Genomic DNA, 15,853 nt, shown 5'->3' with positions numbered 1-15,853 from the left:
TTTTGGTTATTTTTGTGTCTTTTCATGGTCAGTTTGTATTCGTTTTGTATTTCTTTGTGGCCATTTTCTTTTTTGGTCATTTTTCTGTCTCCTTGTGTTGCTTTTTAGGCATTTCTTTGTTATTTTTTGCACCTCTATCAGTGACATTTTCCAGGTTAAGGCTTGGGAGCTGCCTGACCACTTGCTGGTAGGCCTGTTCAGTAGTCCACCCATGATAGCTGTAATGCTCCCCATGTTTCATAATTATGTCCGTCTGTGTGTTGTTCAGTGTAAATGGAAGGAGACATGTTGCTCACCACCTGAACCACGTCCTTTTCTCTCTCCTGGCCTCATGAGTCAACATCTCATTGAGCTGCTTGGTGGCATATGTCTCACTCGTCCATTGTGTGTCCCCACTACTGTCCCCAAGGACTTCTTTTAACAAGGTGGGGGAATACCTGATCTCTCCTGCGCTTTAAGTGGTGAACTCTCGGGTTACGCTCTCCGCTGGGGGTGAGGAGGCTCTTGCATTTTGTTCCCTGATTTCCCACAGACCCTAAGAGCAGGGAGGCCTCGGTACGTTCTGTCCTGCCATGAAACACTGGAAACCAGACACTCTTCTCTCCTCAATCTGGGCTGAAGGGATTGCAGCACACAGGGCGATCACCTTTCAAGCTCCCACGTCTGACACTGGGTTTACCTGAAAGGGCCACACCAGGTTCAGGCTTGTCAGCTCTCCTACTGTAAGTGCCGTAAGAGGAGGTGCAGCTTTAGCAGCTCTGATACGATAATCTATGACCTTTCTTCGTCTCACACACTTTGCTTTTGGGCGCTGTGAGGAGTAATCCCACGTTTTAAAGCTTAGATCCACCAGAAACTGATGCATTTATCTCTATTATAATAAATTCTGAGCTAATAATCAACTCTTTAAGGCTTTTGTGGCTAAAGAAGACTGTTTATGAAGGCAAGGATGAGCTTCCACATTCAAAAAACATATATAGATAAAAAGGCGGTCATTAAATTCCCCTCTTTGCACTGCATGTGCATGTCTTTGTTGCCATTTTGTGCCTCTTTTGGGTCATTTTTTTTGCAGATCACAGGTAATTCATCTTGACTTTTTGGAAATTACAATATCTTTGCATTTATAAATTCTTCTCCTGATATTTGTAATTTATTTAAGCCTCTGGAGAAAAATTATTCAAAGTGCTTTGTTCTATGGAGCAGGAAAATTGTTGTAATTGTTGTTGTTTTAAGCCAAAACAACTAGTGTCAGTTAGTAGATGTTAATAAATACCAGATTAAAAGCTTCAAGCAGTTGAAATATATTAAATAACATTGTTTTGTTCTTACATTTAAACTCACCCACATAAGAGGCCACCAAATATACCAAAAACCAGTCAAGCTAGATGGATTTCTTGTTTGATACACAGCTGGTCTTCAGCTTAGTTCAGCTGAGTTCAGCTCAGCCCGTCGTGGTTCAACAGGTGTTTTTACCATCAGACGTTTCGGTCTCAACACCAACGCTGCTGCTGCTGCTTCTCTTTCAGCATTTCACCTACTCAGCCCCCATCTGCAGGGACTACACTGTCAACTTTAGCTTGGTTGGACAGGATTGTGCTACACATATCTACAAAAACCTTCACAGGGATATATTTACACCTGATAGATGCTCAAATCTACTTCAAGTCTTTGTAAAAAAAAAAAAAAAAAAAAAAAAAAAAACAACAACAACAACCTGAAACTTTTTGCACCAAACTCCATTCAGTTTATTTACCTTTTTTGACACTTTTCACTGTTACTCTATACAACAATACAGTGCTTAAATCAAAACGTATGTTGGAAATAAGACAGACTTTATGTTTGTATTTAGATGGCTGGCTCATGATGGTCAGAAATGGGGCAAACCACTTTTTTATTTGCTGCTACATCAACGCTGACATTGCATGTAGCGGATTTACAACCTCTGTTCTCCTATTTGTTCAGTGAAGAGGGACCTAATGAGCCCCTCTGGCACCACACCAAACGTCTGGTTCTTGATATAAAGTAGGAATCCTATGGTTCAGCACAATGGGGATGTTTTATTTTCCAGTGGCGATGGTGGACTCACAGGGTTTTGGTATGTGGGAGTTTTTTGTGTGTGAGTGAGTGTATATTTCATTAACAGGTGTTAGCAACTGTAACACCAGGAACAAGACAGTGTTAAGGAAGTGGATTTCTGGAAGTGATTTTTTAACACTACCATGTAAGACTCATCCTGACTGTGTGACCGGCTGCTCTGTTGAACCGCAGAATGAGTTACTGTCACAGATCAGAGAGTGTCTTTTCAGCAAAAAAGGGTTGAATAAACAATGACCTTCTTGTGTAGTCAGTCTGTTGGTTAACCCATTGCAGTAACATCCACCAACTGTGAGACACCAGATAGCAGCAGGGCGGTGTCGGTCTGTTCCATCACTTTGGTCCAGACTGAAATATCTCCAGCAAACATGCCCATGCAGGCCCACTGTGGGTAGTTGTGGGTTTACTGTGGGGCAGTGTGGGCAGGGCAAAACCCACATTAATCCTATATGGGCTCCACGCAAAATCAGATTTGCATTGAGGCTGAAATTTGGCATTTTCAGCCCAGGGGGGTGGCTCTGCGTGTAGCAAGCTAGCTAATCGCAACTTTCCGTTATTTATTGTTTTCTGTCTGATAACACCATGCTTCTGACTCTCCAGTCCGACCCTCACCAATTCTGTCGCAGTGAAGCGTTTGCTGATCCAGGTCCTGATAACATGCAGGATTCAATCCTTCACACTCTGCACTGTTTTCTACTGATTTCAATAAAAGCTCGTCCAAAATAACGGGAAGACATAAACTAGGCAACCAACAGTCAATTTACCCAGTCTAGCTTTTTTGCCATTATTATGTGGTTTACCCTCCTGCTGTAGCACTGAATATAACTGTATTCAGTAAACACAAATCAGCAGAAGTGGCACACAATTATAATGTCAAGCTGCTAGACCATCTTTTGTATTCTCTGACAGGCTAAACCCAGAGCAAAATTTCACTTTTACAGTTGGTTCATCTTGTGGATAAATTGAGAATAAGTGTTAGTTCAGTAAGTATGCTTCTAAATCTGTTGGACAGTATACCTACAAATAAAAAAATCAGAGGCTTCAATTAAACAGTGGGTCACTAATTTCTTCCTCCTACAAAAACAATGATACCACACACTTCCACCACCAGGCACAAAGCCATGCCATGGATTACTATAGTACCTCAGAAGCTGCAAACTGGTTTCCAGCATGAACTCATATTCTGGATGACTATAAGGATTCTTGGTTTCCCTCTTTAAGTGCTGCTTGTTTCTGCTAATGGGCTGCTGGGAGGGCAGAGGAGTACATGGGAAACCAGCTTGTTAATTCGTCTTACAGCAGGATCTCTATGGGCTTCTCTTTTGTGACAAAAGAGGCCGAAAACAAAACCAACGGGCTTATTCTTTGGTTTTGTTATGCAGTAAAACGAAGCAGTAAATGAAGCACATTCTTCACATTGTGAAGGAGTATAGACATGTTAGATAACGAGTATTGTATTGCAGTTAAGAAATGGTATATTAACCATAGCTACGGCTAGGGAAGGGTTGTTTCTATATTTATTTTTAGTCTATTCAAAACTAAAAACACAAGAATAAGGAATGGATTAACCTGTGCGTTTTCACTCTAATGTTAGCTGCAAACATTAGCATGTCCATCTAACTAACACACAGTATTAATTTAGCATTTCTGTAAAGGTCAAGGAGCAGTTCGACTTTTCAACATTTAAAATGCAATAGTTTGTTGAGTAACAGGTTACATTAAGTTCACAATAAGCACATCCACTTTGTATTTTCCCACTATCTGGTGGCTAGTCCTAGAAGCTATCAATGCTAATGCTAGCTGCTATATCATACTCTTTACTGGATACAGGCAAGTTTACTGCATTTGCTAACCAATGTTAGCTGATATAGCATGATATAGCATTGTGTTTGCTAAACTCACCCTAAAAGCTTTTTCTCTTTATTGTTAAACATAAAAAAAAATATTTGAAAATAAGAACAAGTATGCAAACTAAGCAGCCGAACAGATCTGGTAGAATGATATATAGCTCAACTGTTAGCTTTAGCCTCAGGCTTTTATTAGCATGAGTATTAGTATTAGCATGTGTAGCCATCAGGTGCATATTTAAGACTGCTTAAGAGGTTTTGTTTTTTTTTAAACAACTCTGCTGTGAACACATCAGCTAGAGGCAATGTATTGTAAACATAACGTTAGCTTAATTAGCCAGCGTCAGTGTCAGTTTGAGCAGAAAAATCAACAGTTGCTGGCTAAAAATAAGAAGTCTGCGTTTACCTCTATCAGAAATCAAGGACCCATTGAAGACAATAATGATAAAAAAAAGAAAATATGAATTATATTAAGAATTAATTAAAATATGTGTCTTTTGTCTCTTGGGTTTATTAAATGCAAAGGCCAAGGTCAGTTTAGGGCTTGGATAGTCACACTGTACCAGGTTAGAAACAGTCTGTCTACAGTTGAAACAAGCTCTGGATGTTTCCAAAATAACATGCACAGGTTGGAGAGGCGCCACAGGTAAGAGTTGATCTTTTTGTACACATATCACCTTGACATAGGGCTTAAATGCAGAATGGACACGGGATTTATCTTTGTGATCCGGAAGAAGGGCACTGATGTAACACTGTGTTGCATCATCAAACAATTTACCCAGATTGAAGATCTGTTTTGGTCAATCTTTAAATCACCTGTCAAGATACAGTATGAAGGCGTCACCGCTCAGCCAGTTTGTTGACAATGAAAACGTGTTTGTTGACCTCAGCTTTCCCCTGGGCGCTCTTCATGTTGTCTGGGACAAAGACTGAACACCACAAAAGCAGGGTCACTGACCTCAACCATTGGCCTGAGGCTGAAGGGATTTCCCAGTGCATAAACACTGGTATGGTCCCTTTCACCTCACACATGCACATATATTATGTCTACAGGCCTTGTGTCCAGAACAAATCCCTCTGATCATATCCAACTCATTATCATCACAGCAAAAATCAGAGTGAAACTGATATTTTTATTTATTTTTAAAATGATGCCAAAAAATCTCTATACTTTCTAGTGATGGTGATATCCAATGATGAAGGAAGAAATCTTTAAGGAATATACAAGTGCCTCAGATTTTTCCTTTATATTGTAAATTGAATATCATAAGAACAAAGACCAGAAAAATGTAAAATATCATCAAACCTATTGTTAACAAATCCTACAAAGAGACCAAAACCACAAGTTTAACTCAATTAGTCAGTTAACAGGAATTAATTGGCCACTACTTTGACAATAGATTCATAATTTCAGTCATTTTTCAAACAAAAGTACCAAATACTTTCTGGTTCCAGCTTCTAAATTCTGCTTTTCTTTGTCTTATGTGATAATAAACTGATTATCTTTGGGTTTTGGACCATTGCTCCAACAAAACAAGACATCTGAAGACGTCAGCTTGGGCTTTAGGAACTTATGATTTTATAGACCAGATAATCAGCAGATCAGCTGATACTGAAAATAATAACTGTGGCTGCCAACCAGTTATTTTTGTACAAAAGGAAAAACAATTTCCAAAGGCAGCGTCTCCAAGTGAATTCATCACAATAAACATGAAGCCCTCATTTGGTTTCTCCTTTATCGTCTCATTTTGTTGTGCCCAAGTTGCATTGTCGTATCACTCCACTTCATTATGTTTCACTCTGTTTGCCGTCAATCAACTGCCGCCGCACAAAGAGACCAGAATCACTGCCAGAAAACTGTATGTGCCGAAAACAGAAGTTAATTTCAAGCTTGGTTTGACGCCATAAAATCTGCACTTTAAAAAATGATAAGAATGTATGAGAAACCTGATTATTGTGTGTGGCACATACTGCTAATAGATTGGGAAGACTGAAAGCTAGACAGAGGTAAACAATCAATAAGTGAAGAAGAAACCTTAAATTGTCCGTCTGATGCAGAGACGTCCTGACAGCTCAGTAAAACAAAGCTGCATCTGTTCTTGTGCTCTGCAGAGACGGATGTGAAAACAGCAGGGGAGACGCACTCTGTCTGCTCTCTCCTGTTAAACCTCGGACCAATATTTCATTGATTTTTTTCCCCCCCCTCCATTTCTGTGACAAGGTAGAGAATAGGTTTCAAAGACATCATATCCTCAGAGCTCTAACCTAAATGTAGCAGCAGTGGAAAAGGCTCGAGGTTGTGGTGCCGGTGGGACTTCAGTCTGGCCGGGCTTTGCCGAGAGAGAGAGGGGCTCGGCCAGTTAGGAAACAGCTGCCATGACCCATTTCTGGTTTTATCTTTATGAAGTCTGATGTTTGGTTCCTAGAAACGAACAAAGGGCAACTGAATCTGATCGAAGTGCAGTAGAAACACAATCAAGTCCAGTCCTATAAGCTGTGAGAGGAAACATGAATTTAAGGGAGACAAGGTGACTAAAAAAAAACAACAACGGTAACAGTGAAAGAGAAAATCAGCATCCATGGCATAGGAACAGTATTATATCTTTCCTGTGAGCCCTGTTCTTGGAAGTGATGATCCAGAATTTACCAGAATTTCAGATCAAACGAACCTGTTCGAACAAGTACGACACATAAGCTCCAGACTTCCCACCTTGTGTCTTTTGTTAGTTTACTGTATTTATTGAAAGCCTGGAAACAAACGAACTGTGCAACACCACATCCATCAGTAGCAAGTGGGTGGGTTGTGTGAAGTAACCCCAAGACTTTCTCCATAAATCTATGAGACTTTGTGCCAAGCAGCTCTTTATTTATGTGTGTGATTTTGACGACAACATACAAAAGAAAAATCCCAGAAACTACGGTAATGTTTTCCTCTAAGCCGCTGTCAGACATGCAACTATTCAATTCAACATTTCAACACCTCTGTGACTTTTCTGTAAAGGTCATGACAGCAGTTTCACAAGATTGGACCTAGTCGTTACATCTCCGAATCACTCTCAACACAGAATAAGTCCTAATGAATGCAGTCGCATTGACGGATAGAAACGCACAAGATTACGATATAGGACATTTTCATGCATAGTGTGCCTATCAATCACAACCACCTTGGGAATTTTACTTTAAAAGCTGCCCAGATGTATTTTTGAAGTGGCAGGTTTGACGTGGAAGAGGAATTGTCTTGGATTTTTCGAAAATATTCAGCAAAAATTGATGGAAATTGGTCCAATTCAGAGATCAGAGAACTGTTTTCCCTTCACACCAAGTAAGAGATAACCAGGCAGCTTAACCGGACCGTAACTGTTGTCATACACAACTTCCTTCACTGTCTAGTCTCACGTTAGATACCAAATATCACATTTTTGTAACAGTCCTGGCACATCTGAATGAAGTTCGAGGAACATTAATGTATAAAAGCCAACCACAAATCAAATCCACAAGCAGAAGTTTTTTGTTCTCTCAATGACATTAAGTTAACCTCAAAAACTCTGCTATCTTTAGTGACCCACAGGAGAAAACAAAAGGCTTTTTACATAGAAACACAGACAGCCATGTGACATTTTAGGCAAGACACAGATAATTACAGACTGTGTGAAAAAACGTTGTCTTTGTGGGCTTTCAAACTAAGTTTTCCCATGTTTGTCAATGAGTGTCATCTGTTGGAAAGAAACATCTCAAGCCAAGCACCAGAAATACTCATCTGTCAGACAGCACACTCATCCCCTGACACATTGAAACAGCCACTAAGATTTTAAACAAGAGAAGAAATATTTTGTGAAACTTGCTCTTTATTTTTATCTCATATCTCTGCACACACTGGAAAGAGCATCAAAACAAGACACTGAGGTTAAGGGGAAAGTTAAAGGACAATGCTGTCATTTTTTGTTGTGAACGGGTGTAACACATCCTAGCTAAAGCCTTAAAGCTGTTTAAAACCCACTTTCAAATTTGGGAAACCTGCGAATTAGGCACTAACGTCACCATGTTTACTGATAACGTCCTCCCGTTCCCCTCAGAATTTCTTTGAGATCCTCTTAAACATTCAGCCTCTGACGTGTACTGGGGTAATAAAAGAGCTCAGGTTGCCCTTGTGTTCATTCACTTGAGATGTAGTACGGCAAACAAACAAGGAGAGTGAAAGGCTAACCCTACTGTTTAGAGTCAACTACATCCTGTACAGTATAATCCCTAGACGGAGGTCTTTTGTTGTGCAGGGCTGCAGGGCGTGGTGGTATTGCTGTGCCATACCTCAACAGAGCTGTCAGGATGAAATGCAGCTGCCTTAAACTTGTACAAAAAAACAAGAGAAAGAAGAGAAGGGAGGCTGATATAAACCAGTCTGAAAGCAGAAGTGAGAAGATAAAATAAATTGTAAAATAAAGGCTTTGGCATGATTGTTTTGTCGTGAAAACACCACATGGATTATGGCTCAGACAAAAAAGGGTCTGCGGTCGACAACCTTAAATCATATTCATAGCTCTGAGCAAAATCAGGTCAATTCATAATGGGACTGTTGTATCCCAAATGACAGACAAATCCAGCCTCTGTGTGACAGTGATATACAGTAAACACCCCTGCAGGCTCAGAAAACAGGCGAGGGCAGGGTAGGATGGCAGTGATATCCGAGAGAATGGCTCACCAGACTTATTATATTATAACAGGACGTGGCCATTTGAGGCTCAGCTCGGCACACATCCAGCTGCAGAATTGCATAATATGAGAATAGGAAATTCTGCTGATAAACCTGCTATTGTTCCAAAGTGCCAAGCAGACCAACAAAATAAACATAACATGGGCTTGTCCGCTGGTTAGTCCAAATAACAACCTTGGTTACATGAGATGAATATAACAAGGTGTTGTGTGTACCACTATATTAAAACTTTGTTGAACACTTGAAACCTAACAATAAAAAAATTCTAAAACTAAATTATAAATCTGAAATCTGTCATTATTTGTTGTCGTGTGTGCGGTCTTTCATATGTTCTAAATTGGTTTTTAAAATCTTGTAGTGTGTGCCAGGCTTGATGCAAACTTGACTTTGGTGCTCAGCCTGAACTATATGCTCCCTTTGCAGGAAGGAAGGTCACAAAGAACAAGTGCAAATACAGAAAAATTATAATTTAAAAAAAGGAAACAGACAAGATGAAGAAAAAGAAACATAAAAGGAATTTAAGAAAATAACAATTTCGTTATAAAAAAGACCTAAACTCAATTTATATTTTCTTGCCATGAATCTTGAAGCTTTTCCCTTTGACATTAAATATTTTTACAGTAATTTTTTTTTGGTCCAAAACATCTGCAGTTCACATCAAATGATCTGGGCTGGTGCTCACATGTGCTGATTAGCAGACTGCTTACAGCTGAGAAATGTTGCCAAAACTGCCAATTAACCTAATAGGACCCACCTTTGTAGCAAAGTGTACAATAATTAAGGCTAGTACAGTTTTATGTGTATAGCCCAAAGCATTCAAATTCTTTAGAGGACTTTACAATCTGTACAGCATATGACAACCCTCTGTCCTTAGAAGAAAACCTCAATATAAAAACACACAAACAAAAATAAGCCTTTAAACTCTGGAAAAAGGTTAAATAAAGTAAAATGTTTTGGAAGTACCAAGAGAGGGACCTCTTCTCCAGAACAGACATAAGCAGAGGGTGTTAAAGTATGGAGACATAGCAGTAGAATTACAAAGTGGACACACAAAATGACAATATTAAGTAAGTGAAACACATACCATGTAATTTTGAATAAACAATAAAGGACAGAGCTGACTATAACCTGTTTTATTTTACTTATCAAGAAAAACCCAATAAAAAGCCAACAGTGAGTTAGTTTGTCTCTCAATACTTTCCAGACTATTTTCAGCTGCAGATTAATATACATTACGTGCTCTTCTGAGCATTTACATTACATTTTCATTGTAATGAAGAAACATGTCACCAAGTGCAGTGGTGTGTTTTTAATAGTTTGTTTTGATAGTTTTTGGAGTGCCGTGGCATAGAGGGATACACAGACTGTACTCGTTAATGTGATGAGTTCCTTGTCTCATGAGATCTGACGATAACAAAAACACAGAATATCACCAGACCTGTGCTTTAATTGTAGTAAGTATTGTTTTGTGTGTTTACACAGATGCATTTTGATTAGTAACACGTACAATATGACTGTGGAGAGGTCACAGAGGTTTCTCTGAACATCCTGGAGGATAGTTTATTATTAGAAAGATACTATATAGGCTCTCATACAGTCAAATAAATAAGAACACTTACAGTCAATATAGATAACAGCTTTTTAAATCTAAACATCTAACAATCCTCTAGAGGTTTCGTTAGCATGCCCTCAGGACTCTTTCACTCTCACAAACAAACGTCTCTCTCCTCGGTCAAAGCCTAACGTGGCCTCCTCCTCACAGTCTGTGTGTATAACAAGATGACATGTGGTCTTGGTAAGTGGGTGAAGTTTGGTTCAGACGCAGCAGCAGCGAAGCCTCGGGGGAGCTAACATGCATGCGGGTTATATCAGGTCAGGATCAGAGCTGGATACCCCGCAGCGGCCGGCAGAGCTGGTATCCTGCCCCGTTTTCACTCCAGCCGTCCGCTTGGGGACCAGCTCTGGTGGAATTGGTTTAGCCCCAGGTAGCAGTGGATGAGGAATCCATATTTCCAAGCTAAATAGGGAAATGTGCACGCCTGTTCAGTGCAATAACCTCACCATCAGTGGTAAAAACCAGACATGTATGGCTTAGAGACAAAAGGTTAGCTGTTTGCATTGTTCTTTTTGTGTCTTTACATGCAGGAAATCACTAAAAAACCTAAAACTAATGGTGGATTTTATCATTTTTGAGCTGAAATGAGCTTTGGATAAAATGTGGAACAAATTCTTTGTGATATAAACTAAGAACCACTGAGTTTCAGGCAAGGATAACACACAAAAAACCCCACCATGTCCCAGGATCACAACACATCAAATCTCTGACTCAAGCCCTAGTTGTTTCAACCATGACTTGGAATATGAAGTGATTTACAGCGAGCCACATTTTTCACCCACATTAAAACTCAGAGCTGCTCCACCGAGCCAGAGGAATACAAATATAAACATCACTTAAAGATCCTGCGCCCAGATGAACTCGATAGCAAAAACAAATGGCTTGGTTAAGTCAGGCTGCGAGCCTCAGTGCGCATTCTTCCACCGATGGATTTCTCATCTGCCGTGAAGGATTTTCTGTCTCTTCCTCAGCATCTGTTCTTCGGAAATTTGAAGACAGCATCAATCTGAGGTGGTAAAAGTTTCTGGAAATATTTCTGTCGTGAGGGTGCAGAAACCTGATGGGCATTACTTCTGTAAATAGAGGATTTAGAATATCACAGGGGAAAGAAATTAGGAATATGTGCTTGCGGTGACTTATTATGACATCCATTTTTTTGTTTTGGTAATGTTTAAAAAGGCACTTGCACAAAAGACACATAAAAATATGCTACTGTGAATCATTTTAGAGGCATTGTGGGAGAGAAGGGAGTGAACCCATGCATAATTTTAGCACAAAGTCTATTTTTAAAAAGCAACATTTCTGTCACAGGCCTTGGTTAGACATTAAAGTCACTATATAGAGTCAACATCAGTAAGTGTTAAGAAGCATCCATAAAATGACACAAGCAATTCATCTTTACCAGTATTCAGTGGACATAGATAAAACTTTTCAGAAAATCTTCACAGACTTTTGATCACTTTCACCTGGCTGATTAAGCAGGATACACACCACAAGATGATCAGATGATCAATTTTCGAATCCCACCTGCCGATCAAAGTCACCAGAAGTCAGATTATCTGATGGTTCTAACAATTATCTTGCCAGATTGTCCTGTGGTGTGAGGTGTGTTCAGACTGATTTTACCCTCCTTGATCTGCTTGGAAGACAATCAGAGCTGTAAATATTAAACATGTTCAGTATTTACGAAAAGCCGAGCAGGCACTCTGTGAATTGTCATGTCAAACGGAACAATAGCCAATCAGGAAGCAAGCTGACTGAGGACAGAAGCACAACAAACAAGAAACATTGTTGTTTGCCATGTTTATTTACTGTAAAGTTGCGTTTGCACAAGATTTCCAGTTTTTTGTTTTTTGTTAATCTAGAGCCAAACTAACTAGATGGACACATGAAAAGCAGCTAAATTCATTTTAAACGTTTTTTCAGGAGCAGCAACTTTGCTCAACCCTGCAAAAACTATACATATTAAATCTGAAGGCCCGTGTATAACTACTGTATGTGTGGCTGCCTTTACTCAGATTAAGTCTGACTGCATGGGGGGCGAGGAGGGGGACATGGCATTGAGACGAAACCACTCCGGATGGCCTGAGAGCAGAAACTGGATCAAACTGTTGACCACAAGTTTGGCTGTGTTTATGCATGAGTGTGTGTGTGTGTGTCAGAAACAGAAAGACAGAAGCTATTTAAGCAGAGGGATTTTAGGTGATGGTAGAAATACTGGAGGTCTGTGAGCTATGTTGACTGAGAGCAGCAGACTGAGTTTCTAAATATAAAACTCTTGAAAAGACTTGAGATGTTTTGTGTTTGTGCAGTTGTTGATGCTGAGGTTTCCTCACTGGAACATCTGATTGATTATCGTGTGCTAACAATCACTGCCTTGTTGTAAACATCTGTTTTGCGTGCTAGCTAATGTGCTAGTGGCTTGTAGCATAATGTTTTCATGGCATAAAAAACAACCAAAAACAAAAAAGGAATAAACATAAAGTATCTTCCCCCTGTAAAATACAGACAAAGGCTATCCATCCCCTTGTTGCCACAACAGTAACAACTTAGCAAGCTTGTTTACCGCCTTATAAAAACAATTAAAATGTGTGTTTTCTGACTTCAAAATCTGAACAGCTGATACTAAAAAACACTGCAACAGGGCTACACTACTCATACATACTGCTCAGGGTAGTTCTACCCTACCAGAACTTAATTTTCACTTAAAACGTTACCAAAATACCCAGTTATTTTTAGCCAACCTAGAGTGATGAGAGATGGCAATGTTGGTCTGTCAGTCAGTCTGTCCAATACTTTGGTCCAGACTGAAATGTCTCAGCAGCTGTTGGTTGGATAGCCTCGTTTGACATTCATGGTCTAATGAATCATCGTGACTAGCTCTATTTTTTTTAGTAAAATATCTTGACAACTTTTGATTTACTGCAAATTAGGATATGTTAGCATGTTAACATAGGTCAACTAATATGGAGAACATTCTACCCGCTAAACGCGATGGAGAACACTGTAAACATTCTACCTGCTTAACATTAGCATGTTCTCAATTGGGCATGTTAGCATGCTAAAGTTAGCATTTGGTTCAGACAACTACTGTTTCTACTGCAACTACTCTTTAATATGACTTCTAACTTTCTTTTTCCATTGTTGTTTGACACTAAGTTCACACTACATGGTTTTAAAGGCAACCAGGTGTTCTCTCAGTATTGGTTAATCAGCACTCAACCGTTATTTGTGAACTGTTCCAAGAGACTTGCATATGACCAAAAGATATGTAGCAGGCTAAATATCTGGACCTGTCGGAGGGTCCAAATTCATTAGTGTGGAAGTCTATCAGTTTGACATCGGTGGTCTTCTGCTAATTGAGTCCATATGACTACCTTTGTGGTTTATAGTGACATACCTTGACAACTTTTGGTTGTTAACATGGTAACGCAGTAAACTAAGATGGTGAACGCTGTCAACATTCTACCTGCTAAACATAAGCATGTTAACATTCTCACTGTGGACATGTTAGCATGCTAAAGTTAGCATTTGATTCAAATGCACCACTGTTCCTAACATGAGTGGCATGCTAAGTTCACACTACACTATTTTAGAAGCAAATAAACTTTCAGCTCCTGGTGAAATGTAATTCTGTCGCTAATCAGTCTAGCAGTGTACAGAGTAAAAGTAATTTCAAGATTCCTGATTACAAGACAACAAGCTGGGCAGTGTGGACTTTGAAGGACATGTAGTGTGTACGTAGCATTACAGATAGCTGATTCGTGTGGCCTCCAGGGTGGTACCCGATGTGGTTCCAAATCCTTTACGCCTACAACTTGTTGATGTAATCTGTTTGTTTCCATTTTACTTTGAGGAAACTGCATCTTTAATACCAGCAATGTCCCTTGTTTCACCGTATCTCATCATGTCTCCTGCTCCCACGTCCAACACCAAACCCAGATGTAAGCCAAAGGCTCACTTTACTTTTCAGCCCACAGATCCCGGGCAGAGCTCTTGCGTCCTGACAACGGCAACCAGAAAGCAATCAGAGCAAGTCAGACTCTGCTCTCAAGAGCCACAATTAGATTTGTAGCGTTTTTTCGCTCCAGACTTGGTGTTGAGCAATCCGCCAGCCCTAGACTACACCCTGCTATGAGTTCATTAAGAAACTACCCACACTACACCCATTCATCTCAGTCAGCAGGGTATGCAGGAAACCAGAACCCCATTTCCAATCCACTGCCAGTCATACCAGAGGAACACAAAGACCCCAGCACGGATGGCTCGCATTGTATCACTAACTTTACTTGCTGCGTATTCAGATATTTGCTTAAACTCTTTGGTATTTTTCTGTAGGATTAATTTAAGAAAACACTTAGAGATATTACCACAGGGGATCAAAGCCATGCTGAACATGAGAAGTGCTAGCAAAATAAAGCAGGAGGAAGAAAAGGTTGATGTGCACAGTGTAGTCAGAAGAAGCTAAAAGTAGGTCAGTTGGCAGAGAGCCACTTGTCTCACAACAAAATGGTGAGTAACAGGACCGAAGGTGGAGGCAAAAGGTCAGGAATCCCTCTTAAAACCATATTTATTTTCTGTGTGTGCATATTTAAAAGTGTATGTGTGTGTGTGTGTGTTTGGGTTGCACTCTGGAGCACCATATTTCGAAAGCCAGAGGCACTGGCAGTTCTCCCCGTCCACCAACATGTTTTGGATTGGGGGGGTTGTTGCTGCCTTTTTTCTTCTTCTTCTTTTTTTTTAGACCCTTCACTTCCCAGAATTCCCACCCGCATCGCCCCTGCCCGCAGAGCACAAAAGGATGGATGGATCCTCTCCATAAATAACCAGCAGAGCAAAGCCAGAAACCACTATGTTTTTCTCTCCATGCTTTGTTTCAAAGCCCCGGACAGCTCACTCCAGAAAGTAGCTCCTGTCCAAATGTGCTGGATCCATCACATGGGCAGATAAATCTCTGGCTCACATTAAAATAAAAGGAAAAATAAAAGCATGGAATTTGATAAATAGAGAAGAAAACCCTGAGCTGAAATTGAATATGATCAGATTAGACTGACTTGTCTGCACTTGAGATTATAAATACAGGATAATGTCAGACTGTGTTTGATATAATGGAGAGTTACTCTTTTTGTGAAAGGAAATGAGTCTGATCATCTGAAACATCACTGTAAATTAGTTTATTAGTTGACTACTCCATCAATTTTGACTATGGATTATGTCAAACATTTGTCTGTTTCAACTTCTCAGACTCTCAGACTGTCTGTTTTATATTATCTAAATGGATTATTCTGAAGTTTTTTAGTGCGTTCATCCAATAAAACAAGAAATTAAATATGTTATTTAGGGCTTTGTGAACCCAAAGTGTTTGTTCTTGAATAAGACACAACTAATGCATAAATACTGACAAAAGAATCAGCTCATTCAAACCCAAAACAAGGGCCAGTCACATAACTGGCTGTGCTCTGTTTGTCTTGATTGACCGACAAAGACTTGAAATAAAAACTATTGGAATGGAAGAAAAATGGTCTTTTATTGTTATCAAACAATATTTCATAATAATGGGCTGACTTTTATAGATGAGTTATTTCACAA

The sequence above is a fragment of the Lates calcarifer genome, linkage group LG3 (assembly GCF_001640805.2).
Source record: "Lates calcarifer isolate ASB-BC8 linkage group LG3, TLL_Latcal_v3, whole genome shotgun sequence".
Lineage (NCBI taxonomy): Eukaryota > Metazoa > Chordata > Actinopteri > Centropomidae > Lates > Lates calcarifer.
This window is presented reverse-complemented; position numbering follows the sequence as displayed.